The following is a 16,973-nucleotide window of genomic DNA, read 5'->3' as shown; positions in this document are numbered from 1 at the left end:
AATTTTGATTTTTGGGTCATATATGACCCATCAGCCCGGAAAAGGGTTAAGGAAAAATATAGAAATGTTACAAAAAACAAAAAAAGGTTTTGAAAGAACGGAAACTTATCACAAAATTTTTATTATTTTTTTTATTTTCATGTTGGTCATTTTGGTCATTTTGGTCATTTCGGTCATTTTGGTAATTTTGGTAATTTTGGTAATTTTGGTAATTTTGGTAATTTTGGTCACACAGCTAAAAAAGTAGTAATCCAGCTGCGTGTAAAAAACCTGGGTGTAAAATAAATATTGCATTATTTTTTGCAATTTTATGTGATTTTACACCCTGAAATATGTAGCCCATCAGTATGGGAAACGTACTTGACCGAAATGTCAAGCTCAAATATACGTTTATCCTTACAGCCTTCCATCGGTCTGATGGCCGAGTGGGCTAAGGCGCCAGTCCTTACTGTTGGTACTGGGTTTGAATCTAGTCGGTTGCAACTTTTTTTTGTGTTTGCAAAAATTGTACATGCAGTGTGTAATATAAAGTGTTTATTTTGACGAAGGTGATGTGCATGCATTTGCATGCGATTTTACCATCGGATTTTTTGCTGTGCATTTTGGTCATTTTGGGACCATCCATAAACCACGTGGACACTTTTTTGGTAATCTCGAACCCCCCCCCCCTCGTGGACAATTGTCCATACAATAAATATCTTTTTTGTATGGAGCGTGGACAATCGTCATACCCCCCCCCCCTTAAGTGTCCACGTGGTTTATGGATGGTCCCTTTGGTCATTTTGGCCATTTTGGTCATTTTGGTCATTTTGCTCATTTTGGTCATTTTGGGTCATTCTGGTCATTTTGGTAATTCTGGTCATTTTGGTCATTTTGGTCATTTTGGTCATTTTGGTCATTTTGGTCATTTGGTCGTTTTGGTCATTTTGGTCATTTTGGTCATTTTAGTCATTTTGGTCATTTAGTCATTTTGGTCAATTTGGTCATTCAGTCATTTAGTCATTTTGGTCATTTTGGGTCATTCCATAGACTATATATATATAGATACGCCACTCCCCTGTTGGGGCTGGCGACACTACCGCCACGCCAAAATTACACCTGGTGGCAATTCACAGGTACTAACTTACCCTTTGGGAACGCTTGAAAAAAAAATCCTCTTCAGTTTCAGTTCAATGCTCAGTGGATATATCCAAGCAACTCTCGAGTAGCTTCTGCTGTTTTCAAGAAATGTCAAAACTCTCTCGACTTTGCAAATTTTTGATCGTGTTAGAAAAAAATCTCGTTCGCTAATTAATGAGACAACGTTGAAAAAGGTTCGCGGCGACAACAAATGGATGCTGCTATGCTGTGTTAAAATAGGCAGGTGAATTTTAAAAAAAGGAAAACAAAAGGAATCCTTCATTAAAAGGCTTATTTTGTTTTTCACAGCCTCGTGATGTCCCGGAAAACGATGACCATGGTGACGGTGAAAAACGGAACTTCGGTGAATTTGGAAGCGGCGAACCGGATGCTTCCAGCTTTGCCAGAACAATCACGAGCCAGCCAGCGTTCTCGACAACGAAAATGCTGACCTCTGCTGTTGAAGATTCTTCTACGATTCTCCTTGAAATCACGTTTTAAAACAGTGTATAAAGCCATGCGATGTCTGTGCCAGCATTACAGCAAAATGAAGAATTATGTATGTTTTATAGTTAAACTTGAGGAAATAAAAAATACACACTTTATTGTTATTATTGTAGTGAACATTTTTCACAATTTCAGAATTCATAGGGTATATTCACTGGAGTATTCCGCCAGTAACGGGACTAGGTTAGATTAGATTGTTGCCACACGACAGAGGAGATGAGAACCGCGGACAGCGGCCTTATCAACCAGGTAATCGGTGGTTTCATCTTATCGTCATTTCCGCCTTTAACTTCCGGTCCTTCATTAGGCGCCTCACAAACGTTCATCGCTAAGGATCCCTACGATCAACGAAACGTTAGACGTAGGTTCTTATCCGGTTCATCATCCGACAAATGGTCGTCAAATCAAGGAACTTGACCGTGTTTGTCTAAGTAGTTGGCTTGCTGAACAAATCTGGTTCCTCTTTCCCGTGTTCGCACCGGCCATTGGCACCATGGTGTTGATTGCTGAACCATATTTGCGCATCTCGAGGATATTTTACGTCCGCTGAATCTCGCTCGCAGCTACCATCAGGATTTTTTTCACAAACAGCAAATCAGAAAGAGTGACAGTTGCCAGGACAGTTGTCAACAAACTTTTGGTAAGAATGTCCATAGAGTGCTACGATTTTGTTTGGCAATTTAGTACCTGTAACTTGACTGTGGTGGCGCGCAGAGCGCTAAAGGGGTGTCGCCAACTGGGTATATGGAGCAAATTCCAAGTGGGACATCTACTTGATTAATAATCTATGGTCATTCTGTTCATTTTGGTAATTCTGGTCATTTTGGTCATTCTGTTCATTTTGGCCATTTTAGTCATTTTGGTCATTTTGGTCATTTTGGACATTCTGGTCATTTTGGTCATTTTGGTCATTTTGGTCAGTTTGATCATTTTGGTCATTTTGGTAATTTTAATCATTTTGGTAATTTTGTTCATTTTGGTCATTCTGTTCATTTTGGCCATTTTAGTCATTTTGGTCATTTTGGTCATTTTGGTCATTCTGGTCATTTTGGTCATTTTGGTCATTTTGGTCAGTTTGATCATTTTGGTCATTTTGGTAATTTTAATCATTTTGGTAATTTTGTTCATTTTGGTCATTTTGGTCATTTTGGTCATTTGGGTCATTCTGGTAATTTTTGGCATTTTGGTCATTTTGGTCATTTTGGTCATTTTGGTGATTTTGGTCATTTTGGTCATTTTGGTCATTTGGGTCATTTTGGTAATTTTTGGCATTTTGGTCATTTTGGTCATTTTAATCATTTTGGTAATTTTGGTAATTTTGGTCATTTCGGTAATTTTGGTCATTTTGGTCATTTTTTCATTTTGGTCATTTTTGGTCAATTTAGGTCACAGAAATAACATTCATTTTTTATGAGTTGAAAAGCTTATTAAATGCTTCAATAAAAAACATCTAAAAATGTCTCTCAAAAACATCATAGAGACAAACGAAAATTGTATTGAACAAATGTCGAAAGAAGTTCTTATCTTTTTTGGCATGGATTTTGAAGAACTCGTTGTGTTTTAAAAAACTAACAGATAAAAAACAAAATATAAATAGAAGTTAATGCAACAAGTTGCAAAAAGAAGATATTTTCAGTACGAGTCGTACCAACGAGATTCACCGAATCTTGTTTAATTTTTCATTCCATAAAATGCTTTTTGAAAGAAAATTTGTGTCAAAAAAGTGTCCTAGTGGTTTATAAATGGTCTCTTATTGATTTTTTTAAACTGGCAAATGGTTGAACTCACTTTAGAAACAATGCACTCAAATTTATTTTTTCAATTTGTTTGCGTTATTTTTTAGATCTCCAAAAACAGTAAAATCTATTTCAACAAAACATAGAAGAAAAACTTTTTTAAAAAATTTGTGGCAAATTGCAAATTAATTGCATTTTTTTTAAATTTGATAGCATTGAAATTCAAAAACAAATCTCTCAAAGCAATTGAATAAAATCCTATCAAACTGATTCCAGCGTTGTTTTTCCCTTCACTCATTCAATTACCTCTCTTTTCAATCAGCATAGCCTGCCACACGTGTCCCCTCTCTTTTCATAATCTAATTGGTCACCAGCCCCCAAAATATCCCCCTCCCCCTCTTCAGTTTCAAACAGTTCGTGTGTGTACCAACCTGGACTGGTCACAATCCGTTTCCCAGTCATTCATTCATCACAATTTTCGGGATTTACTACTGACGACGACGACGACGACACCGAGTGACGAGAAAACAAAATCACGTTCCACCAGCTCAGCTCAGGGAAAATCTCGGTGGCCGAAGTTTTCCGGACTGAAAATCTGCTTGCATACATAAATTCATCCAGCTGGAAGCGGGCTGCCATAAACTCCCCCTAGAAGGGTTGTTCTCTGGAAAGTTTTAAATTAGGTTTTAATAAATAGCATTTCTCTCAATTTCAATATATTTTTTAAAAACATTCTAATAATATTGATTAGTGTCGTCCAATAAAAAATATTTACATTTTGACAGAGAATCACCCCCCAAAAACCAGTGCTGCCAGCTCTCGGACCGCGAACGGCAATCCTCATTCGTTCCTCAATGTTATTCACGCTCGGTTGCATGCAAAAAGGATAACTGACTCGTCCCCTGACCGCGGTGGTTCCTCATGCTCATATCCGCGTTGCCGGTGTTTCCTGGCCGGTTTTTGGCTGAGATGAGATTAAACAACGACCAAAAATACGAAAACAAAAACCCAAAAAAAAAAAAATCCGCACATCCAGCTGAAACTTGCCTCATGAGCTTTCATTTGTTGTAGGACATCACTTCCACCACCAACACCGTGTCCACTTTGGCGGCCAAAATGTCGGAACGTCAGTTGGATCTGTCTGTCAGGGGAGCGCAAAAAAAGAAACCCCAAAAAGATTGCCCGCTGCCAAAATAACACGTTTCACTTGTCGGGTTTTCACTCGCCGAAAACAATCTGCTGTGGTGAAGCAGTGCGGGTACAGGAGGTGTTCGAAAAGTTTGGTTAGATTAAAATGCGTTGATTTTTGAGTGTATAAAACAGTTAACATTTGAAGTTAACATGCCAGATCTCACTTAAATGTTTGTAAACTATGTCCGAATCCACCATCCAACCCATCGTTGGTTAGGTTATTAAAAGACCATTCTAACGAGATCAAAACATTGAAGATCTGGCAACCCTGTCTCGAGGTATGGCCACTTATGTGATGATTATGTACTTTTTTATTCCGGATCCAAAAAATAGTTGAAATTTTTGTACAATTCCATCATATCAGCCATTGTTGGTAATAAGTGAGGAAGGCTCCAACCACATAAGTGGATTAAGTTAGTTTTTTTTCCTGTAAACTGTTCAGTTACAGGACAGCTATAAATTTGTTTTGTTCTCAATTCAAGTCGTGATTCAAGACTCGATATTTTAATTTTATATGCCTTTGCCCCGCAAATTACTTTTCAAAAAAAACAGATGGTTTAAATAGGAAGCAGAATGGTTAGCAACGTAATTGGCTAGGCCAGGCCAGCCCAACGTCCGGCACGTAAAGCCATTTCATCCGGCCCGCGATGGCTTATCAAAATAGTTCTATAACTGTCCCTTTAGGCTGTTCATAAAATATTGAGGAAAATATATTCCTTGTCCAGTTTGAAAAAAATAGGCTTAAGATCAAATTTTAACTAGGAACATTAAGTTTTTTTCTTGCTTTAGCAATAAAATTTTGCTTATTGAACTTTTTAGTTTTTTGTGGTAATTTTTAATGAAAACACATGTCAAAATGTTAGATAAATGAAAAAAAAAACCGTTGTTTTGAAATGTCAAGATAGACAATTAATTTTAAATTTTAATCAGCTTTTAAAATTTTTGCTTAGAATAGAACTTTTCAGAGATAAAGTTTTGTTTGTTAAAAAGGGTAAAAAAGCAAATTAATCATAAAGAATGTGGCATATTTTTTTTAAAAGGGTCAAGAATTTGATTAGCAACAAGCAATATATTTTTTTATAAACTCCAATTCTAAGAAAAACACGTTGAAAACTATTCAATAAATATTTTTGTGTTCTTATATTTTTTAATTATGAAATAATTTAAAAATATTTTGTAAAATATGGCGTAAATATTTTTTTTCAATAACCCTCTAGATTGTTGATTTGCTCACTAAAAAAGATCGAACTAAAATAATTTCTTGTGATTGTTTTTACTTTTTCAACTATTATCAAACATCACATCCGGCCCGCTACTGCTTCAGAAAAATCAAATTTGGCCCACAGGTCCAAAAAGTTAGGCACCCTTGGGCTAGGCTAAACACTGGTTGAAAAGGTTTCGATGTTTAGAAATCCTTATTTTGTAAACTCAAAATATTAGATCAAAATGGGCAAAAAGTGACTTTTCTTTATAAAAACTCATAAAATTTACCCTTAAACAAGACAAAAACTATAATATGAGCTTTTTAGGTAGAAAATATAAAGTGGATTTATCTACCAGCATAATACCATTAAATTTCAATTTTTATTAAACTTCAAAAAAAAATTCTACAGGAATTTGAAAATGTATGCCCACGCTTCACTGTCACTTAAGAGATGCTTTTTTAGGCTTCCAAAACAAATAAAAAAAGACCTGGCAACTTTATCGAAAACTTAGTGTCATTCAGAAATTTTAGGATACAATTTTTTCAATTATTTTCCAACCAGATGCGTAAGGATAGCTGGCTAAATTGCAAGAAGGTATAAATGGTCAAACAAAATGGCTTCTCTGGTCATATGGTTTGGCTCCTGAGAAGTTTTAGTCTGATAGAATAAATAATGTGTCCTGAAACGACCGATTTCGTAGAGAATTGCATCTATTTATAATCCATTAAAACTTCAAAACTTAAACTAAACAATTATGTTTACAAAATCTTCCGATGAATGCATGTTAATATCAAAAAAGATAATATTTGTATTATGAACTTAAAGGTAATCATCAATTCAGATAAAAACAAACATATGCTGTTTCCATAGCTGAAACGGTTTTTTATGTTGTCGAGAGTTTCTGTTTTGCTAATATTCATAGAACCAACATATGTTTTCAATATTAAAGCTTATACCAATTTTATTTAAAATGATATTTGACGATCATAACTGTACAATTTTCACAAAAAATCAGGGTGCAAAAAAAAATTATTATCTGTAAAAAGATTTTTTTTTTACAAAAAAAAGTAACAAAAAATTATAAACTATTTAGCCCACATTGCATATCATTAGTTGTGGCAATTATAACAAATTGGATTTTCAAGGCTATTTGGAAAAAAAAGATTTCATTAAAATCGGAAAAATACAGAAAAATTAAGAAAGAAATTTGACAAATTATTATAAACCTTTAGTTACATTTTTTGATTTGTATAAAACTACGTCCATTCAGCATCGCGACTATCTTCATATAAGTCTCCATTCAAATTTGTTAAGAAAACATTCAAAAATCTGCGTCTGAAGAAGGAGTTTTTTGATCTTTTTGGTGTCATCATTCATTATTTTCACTATTCATTAAAATTTTCTCAACTTCTTTCGCTTCACTAGGAAACGGTGATTTTAGCGGATGACAGACTGGATTTTGCCATGTGATGTGATGATTGTCCAAGCCCAAGTTGCCTAGGAATTGATAACTGGGAAAAGAACCAACTCCACCTGAACCAGATTCTCAACACCATGACAGCCGTCCATTGCGTGCCGCTCCTATCTCCCCCGCGCACTTGTAAAATTTTCTCAATTTCTTTAACAAAAAGGTTTTATCGGATTTTTGAAATCACGACTTGTATTTCAAAAGGCCCAAATAATATTCCCAACGTGATCACGTGATGTTGAAAAATTGACGTCGGATTCGTTATTATGGGACAAAATTACTCATTTCTACAAAGTTTCAAGAAATTCGATGATGGTACGGTATGTTCACGCATTCTTCCTCCTTTGTAGATTTTTAATAATGTGATCCGTTTACAGAATAGTCACTGCGGTTAACACAAGGTAGTAGAGCTGGCCCATATATTATTTGTGGAACATTTTCGATTGTTTTACGATGTTCTGCAACCATTAATATTAACTAGCAAATTGATTAAGCGTCATCTAACCCTAAGCAAGGTTACTTCCATTTGAAATGTTACTTTTAGAACTGATTAAATTTCGATTCACATTAGCTTAAATAACAAATAATTGATTTAAAGCCATTTTAAGCATAAAACCTTACTAAAAAGCATCTCTACTGCCTGGTCCGCATCCTCCAGGACAGCCCAACAACAATCAGGATGACCACCACCAGCACCGTCCTCAGTCACTCGACCAGCTTCTCCCCCAACTGGACCGGACATCTCCTCCAGAGCCTGCTGAGTGAGTACGCGCTGTCAATCATGTGTTGGCATGTACGTGAGAGTGTGTGCACGTGTGTGGGTGGGTGGGCAGGTCCGTCAGGAGGCGTCAGATTGGTGTCGGATTAACAGCATAATAGATATCGGGGAAAAACAATGTTGTTTTGGGATAATTTGCATACCACCAGACTACTCACTCACTCACTATGTCTCTGGTTCTGTCTCGCTCTGACAGGAGTCGACGTGATTCGATGAAGCTATTGAACAAATTGGCAGTGCGCTAGGGAATTTTGATGGAGCGGTTTTTTTTTGTTGGAAAATTATGAGGATATATGATTGGTTAAATTTTGAACAAAATGGAATTGATTTGGGTTTAGGTAGAAATATCTAAGCGCGGTGTACTTTAAATTTAACAAATCTCAATAAATATTGAAGGAAAAAAGGTCAGACCTTCATTTTCAAAACAAAAAAAAAATAAGTCAAACAGCGAAATAAAACGATAATAAAACAATCCAAAGCTAACGACCGTGTAACGGACATGAAAATTTATTGTACAACATTTGGCTCCCCCGGAAAAGGGACAAATTCAAACCGCGGTTAGCCAATCCTTTTGCAATTTTTGCGAGCAGACATCGGTCGAGGGATTGGTGGTGATTTGTTGGGCGCGTCACCTTTTTTTACGACCCCGCCAGCAGACGTGTCACGTGTCGGCCGAAATCGATGAGATGGGTTCTCAAATGTCGCAGGATCTTTATGTGTCGTTGTTATGGCTTTTGCGGTTTTTTGTTGAGTTTTGTTTTTGAATCCGTGAAATTTAATTAAAAAAAAAACAAAATTGGCTAAACATTTCTTTTGATTTACGAATAATTTTAAATTTTTCTTTTAAACATAAATAAAAAATCATAATGAAATAATTCTTCCACAAAACACAAATTCTATACAACACGTCCAACAAAATGCTTCAATAGTTTTATCGTTGACAAATTGCACCTCCTCTGGAACTATCTCAACCAAGGTTCATCAATTATTCCCCTCTCAAAGTCCTCACGACGTGGTCGAATTTACAGCACCGTTCAAAAGCATTCTAAATCAAGTTTACTTTTTCTCCTGCAAACTTCTCAGAGTACAGCATTCAAGACGATGTTGGGTGTCAAGTAGTGCGCTGAAGCTGTGCTCCACTTGGCCAGATTTGTGTCCAGCTGAGTCGCCTCCAGGGGCCCTGGTTCAACACAGTAAAGGGCACCACCACGTTACATGGAAATGTTGTTCCCCAAAGAGTTAAGGTGAGGGCCGAAGGTGAAGCACTTTCAGAGAGGGGAGCGAAGTTACAAGAGCACACACGTTGGTAAAACTATTTGCTTGTCGAAACTTCGTTGTCAACTCGTTCTTGGATAGGTACACCTAGCTACCGCATTTAATTAAAAATATCTTGTCTAAAGAAGACCAATGAAAAAATCTGGAGTTTTTTTAGAAGGTCCAATAAATCAAATTTCCAGTTTTTGCTTTTTGGGTGTTTTTTTAATACCTCTGACCCAAGGCGGTTTTAAAAACACCCAACATGCAAAAACTAGAAATTTGGTTTATTGGACCTTTTCAAAAAAAAAAAAAAAACACCAGAAATAAACATTTCACGTGGGTAATTCTCCGCCAACTCACACAGCAGTTGCCCCGACCCCTCTTCGATTTGCGTGAAACTTTGTCCTTAAGAGTAACTTTCGTCACTGATCACGAATCTGAGGTCCGTTTTTTTGATATCTCATGACGGAGGGGAGGTAAACTTCAATTTTTGAACATGCGAAAAACAGGTGTTTTTCAATAATTTGCAGCCTGATACGGTAATGAGATAGAAATTTGGTGTCAAAGGGACTTTTATGTAAAATTAGACGTCCGATTTGATGACGTACTCAGAATTCCGAAAAAAAACCTATTTTTCATCGAAAAAAACACTAAAAAAGTTTAAAAAAATCTGCTATTTTCCGTTTCTCTAATGTAAAATTTTTTGGAACATGTCATTTTATGGGAAATTTAATATACTTTTCCAATCTACATTGGCCCAAAAGGAAAGTTTTGAAAAAGTTGGTCTTCGTTGATCATGGCCGTTCATGGTCACCCGCGGCAGACACGGACGACGAAACAAAGAGAAACACAAAAAGTATTTTTTCAACACTTTTTTTGTAAAATAGCGTGACTTATTTTGTTTTCAAGCAAACCCCTTATATATACATATACATATCAAAATTGTTGTAATTGTCTGCTCTACAACTTTGTAGAACATTATTACACTCTAAAAAATAACCCTGCAAAGTTAGAAAAAACACGCAATTTTAAAATGAAAAATTTTGTTCTAAATGAAAAACTGACCCTGAGTCAATGTAGATTTGAAAAGTACATTAAATTTCCCATAAAGTGACATGTTCCAAAAAATTTTACAGTCGAGTAACGAAAAATGGCAGAGTTTTTAAAACTTTTTTAAAGCAATTGCAGCCCAAAACAGGAATTTTGCACGGAACAAAATCCGGCCGGCGGATCCGAAAAAATAATGTGATGAAATCGGAAACATTGATTGTTTGCGAAATCATCGAAAATGTTTTCGATATTGAGAGAAATGCTTCCGCATTTGAAACAAAATGCTTCCGATATCGAAAACATCATGTTGCCGGCGCTCTTCTCTGTCTTGCCCGCCGCAGCCAGTGCGTTAAGCAAGCTGTCAGAATCAGCTGCTTGCGCAAATCTCGCAAATTTCGAAGTAAACAAACAAAACAAGTCACCTTACTTTTGAGTTTTTTTTTGTTCATCGCTTGATCCCAGCCGGCCCGGAACTGGACCGTGAATTACCGTCACCACCGGCCAAGGCTACCGTCGATTCCCCGCAGGGCTACTTTAAGTGTAAAAGTGCGGGATGATTTGCAACGGATTCATGCACAACCACAAATATTCACAACAAAGAACCGACAATCGTAAGTATCGAAGAACCAAAAGTGCTCAAAACAAAAACAAATGTGCCAAATTAATTAAAGTTAACCTTTTCCAGCTCCCTCAAATTCCATCATCAGAATCGCCGAACGTGCTGTCGGTTGCGTTGACCGAGGTCAAGGAACGGAACAAGTAGAATTGGGGTGTCCGGGAGGATTTGGTCCAGTTTAAGGTAGCGTTTTCCAAAATGATTCGTTTGCTGCGGTGGCCAGGGTAGTGGATTTCGTGGCTGCGGCTTTAGGACCGGATCTGCGCAAGAGTAGCCTGCTGGTCATGTGACGATGACATCGACGATTCCACGGACACCAACAGGAGCATCGGTATTGGTGGCCAGAGGTACTAGTTCTTTCACGAAATGGTCGAATGTTTGGTTTCAAATCCCCCGGATAAAACATATAACAGCATGGCAAGTGAGTTAATGTTAATAATCTTTGAATGGTTTTTTTCAACCAACTTATGAAATTGGGTACTACCGTCATCAGGGGTGACATTGGGTCTGGGGTTGAGACTGGGTCATACAAATTTCTGTATTTTTGTATGACCTAATCTCATCCCAGACCCAATGTCGTCCCTGATGACGGTACTTGACTTTACCAAACTTTGTCTATAAGTTGATAAAAAGTCAATGAAATATTCTGATAAAATATAACCCTTCTTTGTGATGAAAAATCACAAAAGCCCCTTAGCACCTATTTTCACGAGTTAATCAAATTTTCCCATAGTTACAAGCCCAGTAGCATAAGTAGTATTTATTTAAAAACACCCGAAAAGCAATAATAAAAAATAACAGTGTGTCCTACTCGTTCCCAATATAAACATTTCGTCTTTGGCCTTTGTCTCGCTTATAATGTTAAAAACTCAAAAATAAAGTTTGAAGTTTGAAAATTTGCTAAATTGGGGGTTATGTGATGAAGAGTTTATTAAAGTTTGGCCAAATCAATTGGAATCAAATGAAAAACTGACTTAATCCACCTATGTGGTTGGAGCCTTCCTCACTTATTACCAACAATGGCTGATATGATGGAATTGTACAAAAATTTCATCTATTTTTAAGGTCTGGAATAAAAAAGTACATAAATATCACTTAAGTGGCCATATCTCGAGACAGGGTTGCCAGATCTTTAATGTTTTAGACTCGTTGGAAAGGTCTCTTGATAACCCAACCAACGATGAGTCGGAAAGTGGATCCGGACATAGTTTACATACATTTAAGAGAGATCCGGCTTCCAAAAAGTACATCAATATCACTTAAGTGGATATATCTCGAGACAGGGTTGCCAGATCTTCAATGTTTTGGACTCGTTGGAAAAGTCTTTTGATAACCCAACCAACGATGGGTCGGATGGTGGATCCGGACATAGTTTACATACATTTAAGTGAGATCCGGCTTCCAAAAAGTACATCAATATCACTTAAGTGGGCATATCTCGAGACAGGGTTGCCAGATCTTCAATGTTTTAGGCTCGTTGGAAAGGTCTTCTGATAACCTAACCAACTATGGGTGGGATGATGGACCTGGACATAGTTTACATACATTTAAGTGAGATCCGGATATATGTGAAAACACATTTTTATTCATAACTTTTGAACTACTTATCGAAACTTCAATCTGTATAAAACTCGATCTATGGGACCCTAAACCAAGTCGAATGCAACAGGTTCGGGTCAAATCGGTTCAGCCAGTGCCGAGAAACATGAGCTAGTTTGTTGGTCACATACATACATACACACACACATACACACACACATACACACACACATACACACACACATACACACAGACATTTGTTCAGTTTTCGATTCTGAGTTGATATGTATACATGAAGGTGGGTCTACGACGTTTTTTTGCAAAGTTCATTTTTAGAGCAGGATTATAGCCTTACCTCAGTGAGGAAGGCAAAAAAAAAATTACAAAATTTACTTGAACAAAATTGAAGGCCTTCGCAAATAAAAAAATGTCTCTTAGGTTATACTTTTGGTCAATGTCAATAGAGGGAGCGTAAAATTATTTAAAAATAATCCCAAAACAAATTAAAAGTTAAACATATGATAATAAAAAAAATAAACTGGTATGAGGTATTAGTAGGATAAACAAAAAGTGATAGGGACTCGAAACAGAACTGTACAGTACTAAGAAAAAAATTAATGCTGGTGGAATTTAGCACTTCCACTGGTGCCATTGTTTTTATCCCTGAACTAGTTTTTTTTCGCTTATACCCGTCTTTACCAAAATTCCAATTTTAAAATTTTTGCAATTCTCTAAAATTCTAAAATTCTAAACTTCTAAAATTCTAAAATTCTAAAATTCTAAAATTCTAAAATTCTAAAATTCTAAAATTCTAAAATTCTAAAATTCTAAAATTCTAAAATTCTAAAATTCTAAACTTCTAAAATTCTAAAATTCTAAAATTCTAAAATTCTAAAATTCTAAAATTCTAAAATTCTAAAATTCTAAAATTCTAAAATTCTAAAATTCTAAAATTCTAAAAGTCTAAAAGTCTAAAAGTCTAAAAGTCTAAAAGTCTAAAAGTCTAAAAGTCTAAAAGTCTAAAAGTCTAAAAGTCTAAAAGTCTAAAAGTCTTAAAGTCTAAAAGTCTAAAAGTCTAAAAGTCTAAAAGTCTAAAAGTCTAAAAGTCTAAAAGTCTAAAAGTCTAAAAGTCTAAAAGTCTAAAAGTCTAAAAGTTTGAAAGTCTAAAAGTCTAAAAGTCTAAAAGTCTAAAAGTCTAAAAGTCTAAAAGTCTAAAAGTTTGAAAGTCTAAAAGTCTAAAATTCTAAAATTCTAAAAGTCTAAAAGTCTAAAAGCCTAAAAGTCTAAAAGTTTGAAAGTCTAAAAGTCTAAAAGTCTAAAAGTCTAAAAGTCTAAAAGTCTAAAAGTCTAAAATTCTAAAAGTCTAAAAGTCTAAAAGTCTAAAAGTCTTAAAGTCTAAAAGTCTAAAAGTCTTAAAGTCTTAAAGTCTTAAAGTCTTAAAGTCTTAAAGTCTCAAAGTCTTAAAGTCTTAAAGTCTTAAAGTCTTAAAGTCTTAATGTCTTAAAGTCTTAATGTCTTAAAGTCTTAATGTCTTAAAGTTTTAAAGTCTAAAAGTCTAAAAGTCTTAAAGTCTAAAAGTCTTAAAGTCTTAAAGTCTTAAAGTCTTAAAGTCTTAAAGTCTTAAAGTCTTAAAGTCTTAAAGTCTTAAAGTCTTAAAGTCTTAAAGTCTTAAAGTCTTAAAGTCTTAAAGTCTTAAAGTCTTAAAGTCTTAATGTCTTAAAGTCTTAAAGTCTTAAAGTCTTAAAGTCTTAAAGTCTCAAAGTCTTAAAGTCTTAAAGTCTTAAAGTCTTAAAGTCTTAAAGTCTTAAAGTCTTAAAGTCTTAAAGTCTTAAAGTCTTAAAGTCTTAAAGTCTTAAAGTCTTAAAGTCTTAAAGTCTTAAAGTCTTAAAGTCTTAAAGTCTTAAAGTCTTAAAGTCTTAAAGTCTTAAAGTCTTAAAGTCTTAAAGTCTAAAAGTCTAAAAGCCTAAAAGTCGTAATGTCGTAAAGTCTAAGGATCTAAAAGTCTAAAAGTCGTCAAGTCTAAGAGTCTTAAAGTCTTAAAGCCTAAAAATTGTTAAGTCTAAAAGTCGTAAAGCCGTAAAGTCATAAAGCCTAAAATTGTATCTTTATTTTCTTTAATTTTTTTTATTTAAATTTCGTGATTTCATTAATTTTAAATTCATAAAATTCCAGGATTTACAATTCAAAAAATCAAATCAAATGATTCGCTCTACAGCATTGCTTTGGGGCGTTCTCGATTGCGAGATTCCTACTCGGGATTTGAACTGACGATCTTTGGATTGTGAGTCCATCTACCTACCAGTGAATCCACCGGGACAGGACCCAGGGAGACGACTCCTACTTCTGGACTGAGCTAACGACCTTACCTCTAGGTTAGACCGGGCCAACATTTACTTCCCCGTCCGACGGAAGGCGTGATCAGAGAAATCTCGTCTCAAAATTTGCCACCGGGACCTTCTGAGATCGAACCCAGGCCGACTGGGTGAGAGGTAACCACGCTTACTCCTACACCACGGTTCCCGGCAGCATTTTAAATTATTGAACCTGTAAATTTATTTTAATTTTCTTTTATAATATTTCAAAGATATTTTGTTTTTGTTTTATATTTTCCAGTCTACGCCTCGCCATTACAGAGTGTGTTCGCTTTGACAGAAGTGGTCCGACTGCTGTCGGAGAATGTGTCCCGCCAGCAGGGCGTCCGGATCGGGGGGCTCGTTCCAGGCGGTTGATCTTCTAACGAAGAGCCGATCTTCGAAAATCAGGATTTGAAACCGCATTCGTGGCTTAGGCGCCTTTGTGCGTGGTGCCATGGAACTGAGTCTAAATCCTCCACTGGACATCAACCAGATCGTCAAACCGAGCACGTTGCACGCTTCTCCTCCTCCAACTTCAAGCACCGGAACTCACGTCACGGGGAGCACCATGCCAACGGAATCGACGGCGCCCAGCAGTATCCAGCTGCAGGACGGACATCAAGGCAGATTTGTACTGCCAGATAAGATAATTCGACTTATTCGAAGTAGTATGCCGTAGTTAACAATCAACGCAATTTCTTATTTTATTATCTAAATATGAATAAATAAATAAAAAGTAAAACTTCTTTTTCTTCTTCTTATTTCCATCCAAATTTCGAACAGCAACGGTCAATTCAAAAAAGTAAACATTGAAGTGGCTGCGTGCTGCGTGCTTTTGGCGGGTAGGCGTTACTGCGTTACGTTTGCGATATCGAAAATCGCCGTTTGCGATATTGGAAGCAATGCTTCCTGCTGACGGGTGCAAACCGAGATTTGCGATTTTTAGAGCGAATCGGAAGCAAAGTTTGCGATTCCGCAAACCGGATTTTGTTCCGTGTGTAGGTACTTTTTTCTCGACCCTCTCCGATTTCAATGAAACTTTGTAGACATGTTATCCTAGACATATAAAAGCCATATTAGTGTATATGGGGCCAGTTACACTCGATAATGACATTTGAGAAGGGTGTAAGTGTTTTAAATATTTTTGTATTTCGTAATTTAAATATTGCTGTATCTCGAAGCCATTGCATCTTATCAAAAAGTGGTCAAAATCAAAAAGTCGTTCAAAATTTTTGTGAAAATAGCCTAAGATGTTACAAAAAGACTCACGGAAAATGCAGGATGTAGCAACTCACCTAAAAAAATACAAAAATCATTTATTGAAACTGTTTTTTTTTTTTTTTCAAAAGTGCTCTAAACGTCAAAATTTTCAAAAAGCGAATACGAGAGTCGATTTTCCAGAAAATTTTACATAAAAGTCTCCATATTGACCATTAAGTAGAATTCTTGTGAAGTTACAGCGAGTTTAAAAATAAAAATGTTGAAAAAATAGGTTTTTTGATGGTTTTTGGCCATTTTTATATAACAGACTAAATTTTTCAGTTTCAAAAATATGTTTAACGGAAAGCTCGTCAAATTTCCCATAAGTTTGTCTTTGACCACATTTCAATTGGATGTATGGGCTTACAGATATTAGCTAATTACTTTGCTCATAACTGAAAACATAATATTTTTTCAGTGTAGTGTAGTAACCTGGATAGTAAATTAGCTTATATATGTAACCCCTAAAAATCAAGTCTGTAGAAATTGCCAAAAACCATGAAAAACCCCATTTTTCAACATTTTTTTTTAAACCGCTGTAACTTCACAAGGATTCGACTTAGGACAATGGTCAATATGGAGACTTTTATGTAAAATTGTCTGGAGAATCGACTCTCGTGTTCGGTTTTTGAAAATTTTGACGTTTAGAGCACTTAAAAAAAACAGTTTCAGTAAATGATGTTTCTATTTTTTAGGTGAGTTGCTCCATCCTGCATTTTTCGTGAGTCTTTTTGTAACATCTTAGGCTATTTTCACAAAAATTTTGAACGAAGAAAAATCGAGGGTTCACCTTCAAATTTGACTTTTAAACTTAAAAATCAATAAATCTCATCAAAGTGGCCTGTTGTTTTCTTTCAGTGTATTTTTTTCGGAAAGCCCGTCAAATTTCCTTC

The 16,973-nt window shown here is 35.7% G+C and overlaps 1 long non-coding RNA gene across 1 annotated transcript; it reads left to right on the top strand.

Moving 5' to 3' along the window:
* Positions 1-10,704: 10,704 nt before the first annotated feature.
* Positions 10,705-15,487, top strand: LOC119767732. Its single transcript, XR_005277684.1, has 3 exons — positions 10,705-10,922; positions 10,997-11,110; positions 15,080-15,487. It is a non-coding gene; the product is annotated as an uncharacterized LOC119767732 (long non-coding RNA).
* The last annotated feature ends 1,486 nt before the right edge of the window (positions 15,488-16,973 follow it).

The sequence above is a fragment of the Culex quinquefasciatus genome, chromosome 2 (assembly GCF_015732765.1).
Source record: "Culex quinquefasciatus strain JHB chromosome 2, VPISU_Cqui_1.0_pri_paternal, whole genome shotgun sequence".
Lineage (NCBI taxonomy): Eukaryota > Metazoa > Arthropoda > Insecta > Diptera > Culicidae > Culex > Culex quinquefasciatus.
Note: the sequence above shows the minus strand (reverse complement) of the source record. Positions and strands in the feature narration are given on the sequence as shown.